Consider the following 17,277-nt stretch of genomic DNA (forward strand, 5'->3'; position numbering starts at 1 on the left):
CTGGCCCTGGACCCCTGATGGTCCCTCCCACTGGCCCTGGACCCCTGAGGGTCCCTCCCACTGGCCCTGGACCCCTGAGGGTCCCCTCACTGGCCCTGGACCCCTGAGGGTCCCCCCGCTGGCCTTGGACCCCTGATGGTCCCCCTGCTGGCCCTGGACCCCTGATGGTCCCCCCCACTGGCCCTGGACCCCTGAGGGTACCCCCACTGGCCCTGGACCCCTGAGGGTCCCCCCACTGGCCCTGGGCCCTCGCTGCCCCCTCATGGCCTGCCATGCAGTGACTACCTCTGAGGGGAGGCCCGCTCTAGCCGTCCCCTCCAGCACCCCCCACCTCTGCGTGAGCCTTCTGTGCTGAAGCTCCGTGATGAAGGCAGGTGCCCCAGGGGTGCAGCAGGTGGCGTCACTGTGGGCCCCATGGGCGTGGCTCACCCCTCTGGCTGTGGCCCCTGTGAGAGCACCACCCGCTGAGCCCACCAGCACTTCACTCACAGCAGAGCGCACGCCTGTCACCAGCCACAAGGACCCGGCTTCAAGCCACCGGCCCCACCTGCAGGGGGGAGATTCACGAGCAGCGAAGCGGGTGTGCGGGTCTCTCCTCTATCTCCGCCTTCTCTCTCTTCAAGTTATTTATTTTTTAAGTTTTACTTATAAGAAACAGAGAAATCGAGAAAGTAGGGAGAGAGAGGCAGAGAGACGCCTGCAGCCCTGCTTCACCGCTCACAAAGCTTCCCCCCTGCAGGCGGGGACCAGGGGCTTGAACCTGGGTCCTTGTGCGCTGTAGTGTGCGCTGAGCCAGGTGCGCCGCCGCCTGGCCCCTCCCCTTCTCAGCTTCTCGTTGTCCTCGTTCCAAAGAGCGGAGACCCAAGCAGCCTGTGACCGAGAGGAACCGCAGCCGGGATCCGTGGGGTGAAGCCCAGGCGACAGCCCGCTCTCCGTGGCTCACGGACCCCGAGGGTGGCCCTGGTCACCGTAGAGGCTGCCTGGGCGGGGCCGTCGCTGGGTCACGCGGCCCGGCCCTCGGTGGAGCAGGCCTGGCACAGCCACCCTCCACCCAGAGCCACCCTGCTCCCCCGCCTGGGGTCCCCGGGACGCCAGCAGAGGGTGGCTCCCTCTCTCCCTAGACTCAGCCCTCAGCCTGGACCTGCATGACCCCCAGACACTGTTCATCCTCTGCGTTGTGACGGGTCCCAGCGGGTGTGGATGGATGGGTCCCAGCGGGTGTGGATGGATGGGTCCCAGTGGGTGTGGATGGATGGGTCCCAGTGGGTGTGGATGGATGGGTCCCAGCGGGTGTGGATGGGTCCCAGCGGGTGTGGATGGATGGGTCCCAGCGGGTGTGGACGGGTCCCAGCGGGTGTAGATGGAGGCGGTCAGCTGGCATAGGCCAGTGGCAGAGCACTGAGGCCCCACTCTGCTGAGCCGGTGGACAGTGCTCCCCTTCCCTGTAAGGCCGCCCCTACGCCCTGCAGCCCATCTCAGTGGGCACACGGCCCTGGGACCCCCACTTCTGCCCCAGCTCTGGGCTTTGCCGGGAGGGTTTTCCCTCTGCCCCTCCTGCTGTCAGCACCGCCTGCAGGTGGTTTGGGGGGCCAGGGCTGCCCCGTGAGCGAGTGTGCTCCTAGCCTGGGGGCTCTGGCCAGCGCTGCCCAGTGGGTGGCGCCCAAGGGCTGTGCTCTGCTCGGGGGGCCGGTGAAGACCCCCATCTGAGGTGCCTGCCGAGCGGGGCTGAGGTCTGCGTCCTGCATGGCCGTCCCCAGAGCTGGGGGGTGCTCTCTAGAAAGGGCACCGTGAAAACGATGGCTGCAGCCCAGCCACCTCAGCGTCCTTGTCCCTGGATGCTGGGGACCTTGGTGACATGTGACTCCTCGCGTCCTACACAGCCCCCGGTGCCGAGGAGTGCCGCCCTCCTCCTCACCCCTGCCTGGCCTGCCTGCTCAGACCCCCAGCTGCTGGAGTCTGCACTCAGATGGCTGGGAGGGACACACTAGCCCTGGTGTCACCCGCTGTCCCCACCCTGCACCCCGGCCCTTCACAGACAGCTGGGGGAGGGAGAGAGCTTCTGAGGACAGTGGCTGTAGGTGTGGCCCCAGGAGCCAGCAGGTGACCGAGCTCTGGTGACTCCTGGGTGCAGGCTCCTGTGCTGTCACCCGGCTGTTGAGGTGTTGTGGGTGTCGGCCAGCCTGACAGGTGACACTGGGGGTGGCCGTGGGAACAGAACTGGGGCCCCACCTGCCGGCCTTGGTCTCAGTGGAGCCCCGCGGGCTGCCCGGCTCCTATGCTGTTCCAGGAGCCGGGCGTCGGCACAGGGGCGGGACTCCCTCGGGATATGGACGAGGGTCTTCAGGAGCAGCTCCTCTGTGGGGTCCCCGCAGTGGCTCCCCAGCCCTGCATCTGTCTGTCCGACCTGAGGAAGTCTGGCCAGGAAACTCAAATTAGTCTAGGGTAGGGCAGACAACATTACAGACGTTCCTGCCCGAGTTCCCAGGTTCAATCCCACACACCACCATAAGCCAGAGCTGAGCAGAGGTCTGGTAAAACACAAAACAAGACAAAGAACAATTCATTGGCAAGATACCTGTTCCTTTTTTAATGAATTAAAATTTTTACCTGAGCCTTGCTCAGTTTTGGCTGACGGTGGTGCTGGGGATTGAACCTGGGACCTCAGAGCCTCCGGCGGGAGAGTCTCTTGCAGAACCCCATGCTGTCTCCCAGACCCACATATACGTGTCTATTTATGTGCTTCCTTGTTGGGTAAAGGCAGAAAGAAATCAAGAGTAACCAAGAGGTAGAGAAAGATATAGCCATAGCCCTGCTTCAGCCTTCGTGAAGCTTCTCCCCTGCAGGCAGGGACCGGGGGCTTGGGCCTGGGCCCTTATGCTTGGTAACATGTGAGCTCAACCAGGAGCCCCACTACCCGGACCCCAGGATTCTCTTTTTATAAATAAAACTACGATTAGTGACACAAAACTAGTCTGAGCACTTGCATCGAGCCCCAGAGCAGTGTGTGTGGCCTGGCTCCCTGCAGCAGCCCCATAGCCCACCCTGACCCTCCGGGTACTGAGTCTCAGTCACCCAGATAGCACACACGAGCAGAGCCACCAGCAGGCTCTTTGTGAATAAAAGGTTTTTATTAAAGAGTTTAAAAATATTTATTTTTGGGTGGGGGAGACAGCATAATAGTTCTGCAAAGAAACTCTCGTGCCTGAGGCTCTGAAGTCCCAGGTTCAATCCCCCGCACCACCACAAGCCAGAGCTGAGCAGTGCTCTGGTGTTTCTCGCTGTCTTTCTGTCTCTCTGCATCTCTCTCAGAAGTAAAAATATTTATTTTCCCTTTTTGTTTTATTGTTGTAGTTATTGTTGTTATTGATGTCATCATTGTTGGACAGGACAGAGAGAAATGGAGAGAGGAGGGGAAGACAGAGAAGGGGAGAGAAAGACAGACACCTGCAGATCTGCTTCACCGCCTGTGAAGTGACTCCCCTGCAGGTGGGGAACCGGGGGCTCGAACCGGGATCCTTCTGCGGGTCCTTGCGCTTTGCACCACGTGCGCTTAACCCGCTGCGCTACCGCCCGACTCCCTTATTAAATATTTTTAACGTTTATTGGGTAGAGACAGAGAAATTGAGAGGGAAGAGGTTATAGGGAGAGACAGAGACACCTGCAGCCCTGCTTCTCCACTTGTGAAGCTTCCCTCCGCAGGTGGGAACCAGGGGCTCGAACCCAGGTCCTCGGGCACTGTAATGTGTGCGCTCAACCAGGCGCACCTCCACTGGGTCCCTGCCAGCACTTTCATCCCTTAAGCTTCTTGCTCGCGCAGCAAGACAGCCCCTGGACATGCACCCTCGGCGACCAGCCCAGTCAGCTGCGGTCCGCGGGCGGCTCTGCAGGGTGCTGTCAGCAGGCCCCAGGCCGAGCACGAGCACTCGAGGTAATGCTCTAGCCCCCATCCCGCCCAGCGCCGCAGGGGTGTCTGATTTGAGACCTGGCGGCCCCCGCCCCGGGACTTGGAGGCTCTGCCCACCTGGGCAGCGTGACCCACTCTGGAGAGGGACGTGCATCCTCAGGCCACACAGGGTCCCCGGGCACCTTCCTGTGCAGAGTGGCCACCCAGCACATCACACACGGGGGTCATTCCGGGCAGAGTGCAGGCGTGTGTGCGTGTCTCTGTGTGCATGCATGTGCGCGTGTGCATGTGTCTGTGAGCCTCAGTGCACGCGTGTGCGCGTGTCTGTGAGTCTCTGCACACGTGTGCGCGACTCTACAGGCGTGTGCAGACATGTGTCTGCGCGGCGGCCTCCCGCGGTTGCCAGAGAGCGTCAGCCCCCGCCCTCCCGCACCCAGGCCCCGCCTGCGCCGCGGCGGCTCCGCCCTCTGGGGACGGGCCGGGATGCGGACGCGGACGGGGACTGAGCCGGACAGCCCCCTCCCGGAAAGGCCATCTTGTGCGTGTGCACCACCCACCCCTCCCCGCCCCCGGAGCCGCCCTCCCCTGCGCGCCGGAGAATCGCCCGCAGAGCCCGCAGGTAGGCAGGGGAGAGGAGAGGAGGGGAGGGGAAGGGCGGGGAGCGGGTGGGCCCGGCGCCCCCGCCCCGCACCCCTCCCGCACCCTCCCCGCGGGGCTAACTGGGGGCCCGTAGGCGGCGGAGAGGCTTCCAGGCCCCCACGGGCTGCCCCCCAGAAAGGCCTGCGGGGTGCGGGGTGCGGGGTGCGGGGTGCGGGGATGACGGGGTGCGGGGTGCGGGATGACGGGGTGCGGGGCGGGGATGACGGGGTGCGGGCCGAGAGGTGCGGTGGGGAGCGCGGGGTGCGGGGTGCGGAGAGGCCCGCGGGCGGGGCCGCGAGTGCGAGTCTCGCGGGGGCGGGGGAGGGGCCCGGGGTGCGGCGGGGTGGTGGGTGCGGGCCCGGCGGTGCTGCGGCTCCCGGGACAGATGGCCGCCTGGAGGTCAGCACCCCCCCCCCCGCACAGGGGACGCCCCTCCCCCAGCAGGCGCTGCCCGGGGTCCAGGCCCGGACTGTGGGCGCCGGTGTGGGGGACACGGTGGGGACACGTGGGGGACACGGCGGGCAAGGTGCTGGGGACACACGCTGCGCACCCCCGTGACAGAGGCCACTGGCACCAGGGCGTGGGTGTCTGCAGGGCTCCAGGGGCTTGGCCGGAACGGGAGGGGCCAGGGCGGGTCAGTGTCCAGGGCTGGGTGAGTGTCCAGGGCGGGTCAGTGTCCAGGGCTGGGTGAGTGTCCAGGGCTGGGTGAGTGTCCAGGGCAGGTCAGTGTCCAGGGCTGGGTGAGTGTCCAGGGCGGGTCAGTGTCCAGGGCTGGGTGAGTGTCCAGGGCAGGTCAGTGTCCAGGGCTGGGTGAGTGTCCAGGGCGGGTCAGTGTCCAGGGCTGGGTGAGTGTCCAGGGCTGGGTGAGTGTCCAGGGCGGGTCAGTGTCCAGGGCTGGGTGAGTGTCCAGGTCTGGGTGAGTGTCCAGGGCGGGTCAGTGTCCAGGGCTGGGTGAGTGTCCAGGGCTGGGTGAGTGTCCAGGGCTGGGTGAGTGTCCAGGGCAGGTCAGTGTCCAGGGCTGGGTGAGTGTCCAGGGCGGGTCAGTGTCCAGGGCTGGGTGAGTGTCCAGGGCAGGTCAGTGTCCAGGGCTGGGTGAGTGTCCAGGGCGGGTCAGTGTCCAGGGCTGGGTGAGTGTCCAGGTCTGGGTGAGTGTCCAGGGCGGGTCAGTGTCCAGGGCTGGGTGAGTGTCCAGGGCTGGGTGAGTGTCCAGGGCGGGTCAGTGTCCAGGGCTTGGTGAGTGTCCTGTACGAGTCAGTGTCCAGGGCTGGGTCAGTGTCCAGAGCTGGGTGAGTGTCCTATACGAGTCAGTGTCCAGGGCTGGGTCAGTGTCCAGGGCTGGGTGAGTGTCCAGGGCGAGTTAGTGTCCAGGGCTGGATCAGTGTCCAAGGCTGGGTCAGTGTCCAGGGCTTGGTGAGTGTCCAGGGCCGGGTCAGTCTCCATGGCGTGTCAGTGTCCAGTGCTGGGTGAGTGTCCAGGGCTGTGTCAGTGCCATGGGAAGGGTGAGTGTCCAGGGCGAGTCAGTGTCCTGGGCTGGGTCAGTTTCCAAGGAAGGGTGAGTGTCCAGTGCTGGGTGAGTGTGCAGGGCTGGGTGAGTGTCCAGGGATGGGTGAATGTCCAGGGCTGGGTCAGTTTCCAGGGAAGGGTCAGTTTCCAGGGAAGGGTGAGTGTCCAGGGCTGGGCCAGTGTCCAGGGCTGGGTGAACGTCCAGGGCTGGGTCAGTGTCCAGGGATGGGTTAGTGTCCAGGGCTTGGTCAGTGTCCGGTGCTGGGTCATTGTCCAGTGTTGGGTCAGTGTCCAGGGCTGGGTCAGTGTCCAGTGCTGGGTCAGTGTCCAGTGCTGGGTGAGTGTCCAGGGCTGGATGACTGTCCAGGGCTGGGTCCGTTTCCAGGGTAGGGTGAGTGTCCAGGGCTGGGTCAGTGTCCGGTGCTGGGTCAGTGTCCATGGATGGGTCATTGCCCAGTGCTGGGTCAGTGTCCATGGCTGGATCATTGTCCAGTGCTGCGTCAGTGTCCAGGGCTGGGTATGTGTTCTGGGCTTTGGGTACAGTGTCTATGGCTGGGTCAGTGTTCAGGGCTTGGGATACAGTCCAGTGCTGGGTTTCGGTGTCCTGTGCTGAGGCCTGTGTCCAAGTCCGGGGATACAATGTCCAGGGCTATGGTCAGTGTCCAGTGCTGGCAGTACAGTTCATGGGTGTGCGTAGTTTCCAGGGCTGTGGTACAGTGTCCAGGGCTGGAGTCTCTGTCCAGGGCTGGGGTACAGTGTCCAGGGCTGGGTACACTGTCCACATCCGGGGGTTAATGTCCAAGGCTGGGGTACAGTGTCTAGGACTGGGGGTTAATGTCCTGGCTGGGATACAGTATCCAGGGCTTGGGGTTCAGTGTTCATGGTTAGAGTCTGTCCAGGCCTGGAGTCAGTGTCCTGGGCTGAGGGTCCATGCCCAGGGCTGTTGGTACATGTCCAGATCTGTAGGTCAGTGTCCAGGGCTAGGGATCCTTCTCCATGGTTGGGGTACAATGTCCAATGTGCCCACGTCTCGGGGTATATGTCCAGGGCTGGGGTATGTGTCCTGGACTGCGGGGTCTGTGTCCTTGCTTGGCGTTCCTTGTCCATATCTGGGGTCAGTGTCCATGTCTGGGGTCAGTGTCCAGGGCTTGGTGGGGTACACTGTCCAGGGCTGGGGGTTAATATCCAAGGCTAAGGTATAATTTCCAGGGCTGGGTACAGTTTAGAGCTGGGTGTACAGTGTCCAGGGTTGGGGGGTTAGTGTCCAGGGCTTGGGGTTCAGTGTTTATGGTTGGGGGTCTGTCCAGGCCTGAGGTCTGGGTACAGGGCTGAGGGTTCATGTCCAGGGCTGTTAGTACAATGTCCAGATCTGTGGGTCAGTGTCCAGGGCTAGGGGTTCTTGTCCATGGTTGGTATACAGTGTCCAGGGTTAGAGGTCTGTGTCCATTCCTGGGCGTCCATGTTCAGGGCTGGGGTCAGTGTCCAGGGCTGGAGGTCTGTGTCCATGCCTGGGGTTCCTCATCCATATCTGGGGTCAGTGTCCAGGGCTTGGGGTCTGTGTCCAGGGCTGGGGGCCTGTGTCCAGGGCTAGGGGCCTGTGTCCATGCCTTGGGTGCCTTGTCCATATCTGGGGTCAGTGTCCAGGGCTAGGGGTCAGAGTCCCAGGCTGGGGGTCTGTGTCCAGGGCTGGGGGCCTGTGTCCATGCCTTGGGTGCCTTGTCCATATCTGGGGTCAGTGTCCAGGGCTGGGGGCCTGTGTCCAGGGCTGGGGTACAGTTTCCATGGCTTGGCATCTATGCCCAGGGCTGGCAGTTGTTTCCATGACTGGGGCTGTAGTGTCCAGGTCTAGGGTACTGTGTCCAGGGCTGGGGCCGGGAACCAGGGCTGGCATTCTGTGTCTAGGGTGAAGTACAGTTTCCAGGCCTGGGGGTCCATTTCCAGGGCTATGCTACAGTGTCCAGTGCTGGTGATCTCTGTCCAGAGCTGCTGCCCAGTGTTTAGGTCTGAGAGAGACAGGGAGAGATAGAGGGGAGAGACAGTGAGGAGAGAATAGAGCGGTTAGGAGAGAGATGAGAGAGGCAGAAAAAGTACAAGGAGAGAGGTGAGAGACAGAGAGGTGAGATGTCACAGCCCTGCCCTCCTTGCTGGGGTCTCACCTACCAGACCAGCCGCCTCCTTTCGTGGGGTCTGGAAGACGCCGTTTTGGATGGAGAGTTTGGCCCTGTGACCCCCAGCGGTCCGGGCGTGGGGACAGCACTCCCTCCCTGCTTTCCTCAGCAATGTCAGGTCTGTGTGAGGATGGTGTGGGCACTGTGGCCCCCACAGGTGCTCCCAGGCTGTGCCCTATGCTGTGTGCCCGTGTGGCCCATCACCCTGCCTTCAGCCTGGGTAGAGGTGGCCTGGGGCCAGGGAGTGGGCAGGCAGTTCTGTGGACGCCCCCAGGTGGGGGCGCTGTGCCCTCTGGGGGGCGGCCGCACGTGCCGCTGCAGGAGACACGGGCAGGGGCACTGCTGAGCGAATAGCATGGCAGGGTCCTGGGCTCCTCCCCTGCAGCCACCTGTGAGATGGCCTGGGAGTTCCTGCTGGTCCTGTGGCCTCACTGGCCTCCCCGTGGCCTCACCTGCTCTACCTCCCCCCCCCCCATGGCCTCACCTGCCTCTCTCCAGTGGCCTCACCTGCCCTCCCCTGTGGTCTCACCTGCTCTACCTTCCCCTGCCTCCCCCCGTGGCCTCCCCTGCTCCTCTGGCTGCAGACACTGGCTGACAGTGGAGCCAGGACAACCCGCTGTAGGCCATGTCGGCACTCATCAGCCATGGGGACTCCCATCCTCCTGGGCCGAGGGTCCCTGTTCACTGGAGGAGCGGGTGGGAAGCAGCCCTCAGAGCACAGGCTTCCCCAGGCGGGAGCGCCGTGCAGAGCACCACATGGGGAGGCCGCTGGGCGTTGTCCTCTGCTCACTCATCTGTTCATTTCCCCAGAGCCCTGCTCAGCTGTGGCTCACGGTGCTGCTGCGACTGAACCTGGGCCCCCAGAGCCTCGGGTGGGACAGGAGGGTCTGTTTGCAGACCCCTCAGCTTCACCTCACCCGGGCTAGTCAGATCCGCTGCCTGGAGTCTAGAATGTTCTCTTGCGTCTATTCCCTTTGTGCGTGGGTGGGGTCTTGTCGTACCGTGTCTGTCTCGCCTGCGACTTCAGCCCTGTCAGCATCTCCCACATGGCAGACCCGCCCCACCCTGCCCTGCTCTGCCGGCCCCTCTCAGCTGCCCCCTAGCCTCACCCCTTCACAGTCACTCCTCTCATCAGCCCCAGCCTGGGGGGGCGGGGGTGGGAAGGACCCCAGGTCCCTTCTCCAGGCCGAGCGACCAGCCCGACCGCCTGGCCCCCACCTCTCCCCAGAGAAGCCTGGCCGCCCATTCCCATCCCCACTCCCTGAACCCTCTCAGCCTCCACGTGGTGCGACTTCCAGCCAAAGGCCTGGGAGCTCCGTTCAGGGGAGAAGCACCTAGAAGGAGACCCTCGAGCCCCACGGACGAGTATCCCCTCATGCCTGTCCCACTTTGACCTTTAGTCTATGAAGAGGGTGACCAGAACACTGACCCTTCATGCACCTGTCACCTCAGGGGCCACCTTCTCCCCAAAGGTGACCTTGGGGGGAGCTGTCAGACAAGCAAGCCCACCTCTCATGGCCATGGAGAGGCCTCTCATCCCCACACACCCAGACTCGGTCCCCTTCTCCCTCTTCCCCTCCCCTCCACACACACTCACTCTCTCCCCTACCCTCAACACTCTCCTCCTCCCCCTCCCCCACCCCACACCTTCTCTCTCCCCCTCCCCCACACCCTCCATCCCCCCTCCCCCACCTTCTCTCTCCCCTCCCCCTCCCCAACACCCTCCATCCCCCCTCCCCCACCTTCTCTCTCCCCTCCCCCTCCCCAACACCCTCCATCCCCCCTCCCCCACCTTCTCTCTCCCCTCCCCCTCCCCAACACCCTCCATCTCCCCTCCCCCACCTTCTCTCTCCCCCTCCCCAACACCCTCCATCCCCCCTCCCCCACCTTCTCTCTCCCCCTCCCCAACACCCTCCATCTCCCCCTCCCCCACCTTCTCTCTCCCCCTCCCCCAACACCCTCCATCTGCCCCTCCCCCACCTTCTCTCTCCCCCTCCCCAACACCCTCCATCTCCCCCTCCCCCACCTTCTCTCTCCCCTCCCCCTCCCCAACACCCTCCATCTCCCCCTCCCCCACCTTCTCTCTCCTCCTCCCCAACACCCTCCATCCCCCCTCCCCCACCTTCTCTCTCCCCTCCCCCTCCCCAACACCTCCATCTCCCCTCCCCCACCTTCTCTCTCCCCCTCCCCAACACCCTCCATCTCCCCCTCCCCCACCTTCTCTCTCCCCCTCCCCCAACACCCTCCATCTGCCCCTCCCCCACCTTCTCTCTCCCCCTCCCCCAACACCTCCATCTGCCCCTCCCCACACCCTCCCTCTCCCCGTCCCCTCCCTCAAAACCCTTCCCCATCCCCAGCACTCTCCCCGCCTCCTCCCAGCCCTTCTTCCCCTCCCCTTCTCCACCCCCACGCCCCTGCTGCTCTGAGTCACAGAGCCATCTGGCTGCCCATCCCCTCTGGCTGCCAGGACCCTGGTGGGGGGCAGCTGGCAGGACACAGGCATCTGTGGTGGGCCCAGCCCTCTGTCTGCTTGTGGAGTCTCACCTCATCTTGGCAGCCCTGGCCTCCCTCCTGGCAGCCGTGTTCTCCCAGCAGGGACTTAACTGGATAAGTGCTGTCCAGCAGGGCCTGGCTGCCCGCGCTGTCACGGGTCACTGCCGCCAAGAGGAGGTGCCGGGCGGCAGGGGACTCATGGTGACGCCCCAGGGCCATCTAGGCCCACCCAGGGGGGCTGCTGCTTCTAGAAGTAGGGTGTCCTGAGTCTCCTGGAGGGTGGTGGGCAGACCCGGGTGAGGAGAAAGGAGAGAAGGTGCTGGAAGGACTCAGCTGGCACTGACCTCGAGAGTCAGGAGTCTGTACACCTGCACTTCCCGTTGTCCAGCAGGGCCTGGGAGGTGGCTCTGTGGGTGGACTGCCTTACCACACATGAGGCCCTGGCTTCCACCCCACCCTGTGCCCTGTACCAGCCACATGGGAGCACTGTGGACAGCACCACAGGCAGCACCACAGGCAGCACCACGGGGAGCACCAGGGGGAGCACCAGGGGGAGCACCACGGGGAGCACTAAGAACAGCTCCATAGGGAGCACTAAGGACAGCTCCACGGATAGCTTCACAGACAGCACCACGGGGAGCACCACAGGAGAACCATGGACAGCTCCACGGCAGCACCATGGACAGCACCACGGACAGCTCCATGGGCAGCGCCACGGGAGCACCATGAACAGCTCCCCAGGCAGCACCACGCAGCTCTGAGCACGCAGCTCTGTGGCAGTTCTGTCCACCCCGTGGAGCTGTCCATGGAGCTCCCCGTGGTTCTCCCTGCGGTGCTGTCACCCATGGGTCGGCGCCCCCTGTGAGCCGGGGCCTCAGGATAGGGCTACAGAGTGAGTGGAGCCCCCAGCGCCCGCGCTGAGCCCGGGCCTCACACATACCAGGTGTGCACTCCACCTGTGGGCCAGCTTCCTCCGGCAGGGCGGGGTGGGGCTGCATCCCCAGCCTGGGATGAACTCCCTCAGCACCCATGACCCGGCGGCCCTCCCCACGCAGCCCCCACGACACGGCGGCCTCCCCTCAGTGCCCGCCACGTTTCCCCAGCAAGTGAGGCCCAGAAGTGACGTCTGCTGAGTCCACAGAAAGAGCCACAATGGCCATCTTCTGAAAAGACCGGCACTGCCCAGCACACCGAGCTCTGCCTCCAAGAGCTTCCTGGTGCCGTACTCTCTGCAGCCCTGACCTGAGGCCCCGGCTCACGGGGGTGGCGGGTGACCCAAGGGTGACACCGGGCGGGGGCTCAGGCAGGCTCGGGTCCTGGCCAGCGAGTGACAGGAGGACTTTTGGCAGGAGTCAGTGGGCCGTGTGGTGGTGCCGGGGTGGGGGTGTGGGGTGCCGGCGGCCTCGAGGATGCAGGGTCAGTTGGTGCCCGCACATCAGGGCTCACTGTCACCGGCTCTCCACGCCCGATGCAGCCCAGCCCATGTCGGGGCCCCTCTCACCAGACACGCAGCCTGAGCGTAGGCTGCAGCTGGGCCCCTGACATCCTGTTTTCCTCCTCGAGGTCACAGAGTGGCTTGTGGCCCCCCCGCATTGCGTCTCTGCTCATGGTGGGGAGAGGCGAGGGGCTGCGCTCACCGAGCGCGGAAGGCCAGGGCTGGCCATCTGCCACCGTCTGTCCGGCGCTGTATGGAAGCTGAGCTGTCGCTGAAATATTCATGTGGGGACAGTGTGTCACTGCTCAGGGGTCCTGCTGCCCAGAGGCCACGCCGGGAGACGTGACGGCATCACGGGCCTGCCCCACTCTGCGTGCTGTGTGTCCTCCACGCGACAACACCGCTTCCTGGCCTTGGCGGGGCCGTGGGTTCTGCCCCTCTCGTGGCCCCGCCAGGCGGGGGTGGCTCTGGCTGTGGAGGGGGTGCCCTGAGGCGGCCCGTCTGCTCCGTCCACCCTGTGTGATGAGTAGCTCAGCTCAGTGTGGGCAACACTGTTCCCACCTCACTCCCTGCCCCCAGGTGACAAGACGGTGACAGCACAGAACATGGTCCCCGTGGCACCGGCGCTGCCACCTGTCCACCGGTCCTGTCATCTGCCAGCACCGTGCTCTCCTGTCCTGAGCCCCGAGGCGGCGTGGCCCTAGGCTGTCTGAGCGGCTGGGCACCCAGGGGCCTGTGTTTCCCTGAGTGAAGAGGAGAAGCACTGGTCTCTGCAGAGCACCCAGCCGGCACCCACCCTGGGGAGGCAGGCACCTAGAGGCCGAGCCTGGACCCTGCCGTCTCCCAGGAGAATGGGCAGGGCAGGGCAGGGCAGGGCAGGGTTGGGCAGGAAAGTGTAGGACAGGGCAGGGCAGGGCAGGGCAGGACAGGGTAGGACAGGGTAGGGCAGGGCAGGGTTGGGCAGGGCAGGGCAGGGCAGGGCAGGGCAGGGCAGGGCAGGGCAGGGCAGGGCAGAGCAAGGCAGGGTTCCAGCTGCACTGACGCCCCTCCTGTGACGTTCACATAGCAGTTTTGGCTTTTCTTTTTTTTGCCTCCAGGGTTATCACTGGGGTTCGGTGCCCTCACTACAAATCCACTGCTCCTGGTGGCCATCTTTTTTCCATCATTGCTGTTGTTGGCTAGGACAGAGATATCTAGAGAGGAGAGAAAGACAGAAGGAGAGAAAGATAGACACCCACAGGCCTACTTCGCAGCTTGTGAAGCAACCTCCCTGCAAGTGAGCCGGGGGCTTGAACCAGGATCCTTGCGCTTTTCACTGTGTGTGCTTAACTCAGTGCACTACTGCCCGGCCCCCCAGCTTCTTTTTTTTTCCAATAAGGTCATGTGTATGTTTATTCCGGACACCACTGTGGGACCACTCTGACCTCTTGCTGTGAGGTCAGAGGCTTTTCATTTCCCCCTGGCAGTTTTCCTTCAGGGTAGAGTCTAAGTCACCTGCTTGATGGCTACAGTGCTCATGGAAGGGGAGCCTCTCTCCCTGTTCTCCTCTCTGTCCCCAGAACACAGTGGCCACTGGGGACACAGCTAGAGCCTCCATGTTGCTGTGTCAGCAAATTGTCTTCAGAGGCCAAGCAGCTGGGCAGAGCCTGAGGCTGGCATGGTGTCTGAGGGCCAGCTGGGCATCCGGGCAGAGCCTGAGGTTGGCATCAGTGTCTGAGGGCCAGCTGGGCATCCGGGCAGAGCCTGAGGTTGGCATCAGTGTCTGAGGGCCAACTGGGCATCGGGGGCAGAGCCTGAGGTTGGCATGGTGTCTGAGGCAGGATGGTTTGGATTCCCGGTGGGAAGACTCTTATAGGCGCTAATTCTTGTGCCCTGGCTGGCAGGCTGCTTCCTGGAGGAGGTTGCCCGCTTCCCACAGGTGAGGATGTGGTGTTGGTGGCCACTCTATGCAGAGGTCCTGGCATCCCGGATGCCAAGGGGTGTGGTGAGGCTGGTTGAGGGAGGCCGCAGTTCCCAGGCCACACACGTAAGGGCTGTGGTCCCACTGCTGTCTCTCACGGCCCCTGAGCCTGCATTGGAAGCAGCCAGATGCAGACCACACACTGGACATGCCTTCGTGTCCAGGTTTTCAGCTTCTAGTATGTTCTGTGTGTCTTCTCCTCTGGGACTCGGCTGTGCCCACAGAGCAGGCTTCCTGCCCGCGGCAGAAGGGACGGGGTACAGGGTTCATGCATCCACTTGATGCCAGGACCCACACTGTCCCCGGGGGACAGGCGGGCTGGTGGTGCCAACCTGCTTCCCAGCCAAGGGGTGGGACAGGCTTCCCACTAGGACTGACCTGCGTCCTGCCACCTGCACAGACCACTGCTCCTCCCTGACACAGGGTCACCACACCATGGGGACAGTGTCGCCTGCCTCTAGTCTGTAGGTGACCCTGCCTGTGGGTGACAGCAGCCTCAGTTTCTGTTCACTGGGGTGACCGGGCCAGAGACGTTCTGGATGGATTTGTCAGGGCACAGAGCCCTGACAGGGAGATGACAGGAACAGTGCAGCCCCATGGGGGCTTTGAGGCCTGGTGCTGGCTTCTTGCTCGGGCACTGGTGGCACTCGACACGGCGGGTGTGTTGGGACCCATACAGGCATGTTGGGGCCGTGGCAGGCATGTCAGGAATGTTGGGGGCTGTGGCAGGCGTGTCAGGTGTGTTGGGACCCATGCAGGCATGTTGGGGGCCGTGGCAGGCGTGTCAGGTGTGTTGGGACCCACGCAGGCATGTTGGGGGCCGTGGCAGGCGTGTCAGGTGTGTTGGGACCCACGCAGGCATGTTGGGGGCCGTGGCAGGCGTGTCAGGTGTGTTGGGACCCACGCAGGCATGTTGGGGGCCGTGGCAGGCGTGTCAGGTGTGTTGGGACCCACGCAGGCATGTTGGGGGCCGTGGCAGGTGTGTCAAGTGTGTTGGGACCCACGCAGGCATGTTGGGGGCTGTGGCAGGCGTGTCAGGTGTGCTGGGGCCCGTGGCAGGTGTGTCAGCTGTGTTGGGGTCTGTGGCAGGCATGTCAGGTGTGTTGGGGCCCGTGGCAGGTGTGTCGGCTGTGTTGGGGGCCCCTGGCAGCTTCCCAGGTCTGCAAGCAGGGCCAACCTACACACAGTCTTCCACGTGCCGAGCTGGCATGGCAGTGGTGCCTTCTGGTCTTTTTTTTTTTTTTAAATATTTATTTATTCCCTTTTGTTGCCCTTGTTTTATTGTTGTGGTTATTATTATCGTTGTTATTGATGTCGTTGTTGTTGGATAGGACAGAGAGAAATGGAGAGAGGAGGGGAAGACAGAGAGGGGGAGAGAAAGACAGACACCTGCAGACCTGCCTCACCGCCTGTGAAGCGACTCCCCTGCAGGTGGGGAGCCGGGGGCTCGAACCGGGATTCTCCCGCCGGTCCTTGTGCTTTACGCCACCTGCGCTTAAGCTGCCGCGCAACTTCTGGTCTTGACGTGTGGAGGGAAGCGTGTGCACACGTGCATGTCCCGTGTAGTGTCACGGGCTCAAGAGGGTCCCCGTGGGGTCGAGATTCGTGGGTGCAGGCCTGTGAGGGCCCGGGGCCGGAGGCCAGGCTGCAGGTCTGTGGGCTCTCCCTTGCTCTGCGGGATGGTGGTCAGTGCCAGGCCACCTGTCTGCTCATTTCTGAGTCGCTGCCTGCTCAGCTCTCTGCCGCCGCCCGAGGTCCCATTTCCTGTCGCAACAGACTCCCTCTGCTGACAGCCTCCTGCTGTGTGGGGCACACAACAGCTGGTACCTCCACTCCTGCCACCCAGCCGGGGAGGGGCCTCCTGACCTTTGATTGTTGCCAGAAAACCACCTCTTTGAGGCTACGTGGAGGCTGAGACGGAACAGAAAGTCACTAAGGACACAGGAAAAACAAATTAGTCGTCTCCCAGAGACTCTGCCCCAATCAGTGCCTGTGCAGGGAGCAGCAGTGTGGCCGTGTGGCTTCTGTTTTCTCTAAGAGCCTGGGAGTGCAAACAGAGCTATTCAGTCATCTGGGGATTTGAAGGCTCTAACCCCATTCAGTCAGGACCCACAGATAATGCCGGTTTCAGGTTTCTGTTGCTTCAGGATCAGCCCAGAGGCCCTCGGCTAGGGGAGCAAAAGGGGCCTGTGGCCTCTCCTGCCTGAGCCCCACCCCACCCCAGCCTCACCCACACTCCCACCCCCACCCCGTGTATCCCTCAGTTTCCCTCCCGTCTCCCCGCTGCTGAGGTGTCCCGTCCCACGGGACCTTCAGTGTGGGTAAACCTAGGAGAGGGAGTGAGGACAAGGACAAGAGGGAGAGGGAATGAGGCACAAGACACGCAAGAGGAAATGAGACAAGTCAAGATTCTGATCAAGTCTGTTTATTAGCACCAAAGGCCAGGGCAAGGGGGGAGTTAGCAGCTGGGGACTGTTGATTGAAGTGGCGTGTTGTCATGGTGATCAGCAGTTATCTGGAAGGTCCTGGGTGATTCATGGGGAAGTGGAGTTGGGAGACAGGAACTTATCTTGTCTGTGAACAAAGACGCTGTGGTCATGCCAATAGCAACCTTGAGGGCACATGTGGCTCCCCACACTGAGGGACTTCAGAAGCAGCCAGAGCCCCTGGTCACACGGCGGTGACTCCAAGCTGGCCACACCTCAGCCCTCACAGCCGTTTCCTTCCCAGCTGCCCGAGCTCCCTCCAGGCCTCTCTCCAGAGCTCTCCCACCCTGTCTGCTGCGGCTGGGCCTGACATGTGCCCAGCACCACCCAGTGCCCCCGTGTCCACCACGGTCCAACTAGCTCACCTCTGTCCACCTGCCCATCTACCACCTACCCACTGGCCCACCTCTGTCCACCTGTCTGTCCATCGCTATCCTCTGGCCCAGCTGTGTCCACCTTATGTCCACTGCTGTCTACTAGCCCAGCTCTGTCCACCTCCTGTCCACCTGTCTGTCCACCATTGTCCAATAGCCCTACTGTGTCCACCGCTGTCCACTAGCCCTGCTATGTCCACCTGTCTGCCCACTGCTTGGGGGAGTTGGCATAGGCCAGCGGGCTGCCTGTGGCCCTCACACTGTCTGTGTAGGAACTGAGTTTTCACAGCACGGAAGCTGGGTGCTGGGCGCTGG

The 17,277-nt window shown here is 63.2% G+C and overlaps 1 protein-coding gene across 5 annotated transcripts in view; it reads left to right on the forward strand.

The window, feature by feature from the left end:
• The first annotated feature begins 4,508 nt into the window (after window positions 1-4,508).
• RIMBP2 (RIMS binding protein 2) overlaps window positions 4,509-17,277 on the forward strand; it is a 50,721-nt gene continuing 37,952 nt past the window's right edge. For all 5 annotated transcript variants that reach the window (XM_060192758.1, XM_060192757.1, XM_060192759.1 and 2 more), the window contains exon 1: window positions 4,509-4,523. The gene's annotated coding sequence lies outside the window, so the exon portion shown is untranslated. The remainder of the gene's footprint in view (window positions 4,524-17,277) is intronic.

This window comes from Erinaceus europaeus, chromosome 6 (genome assembly GCF_950295315.1).
Source record: "Erinaceus europaeus chromosome 6, mEriEur2.1, whole genome shotgun sequence".
In the NCBI taxonomy this organism is placed as follows: Eukaryota; Metazoa; Chordata; class Mammalia; order Eulipotyphla; family Erinaceidae; genus Erinaceus; species Erinaceus europaeus.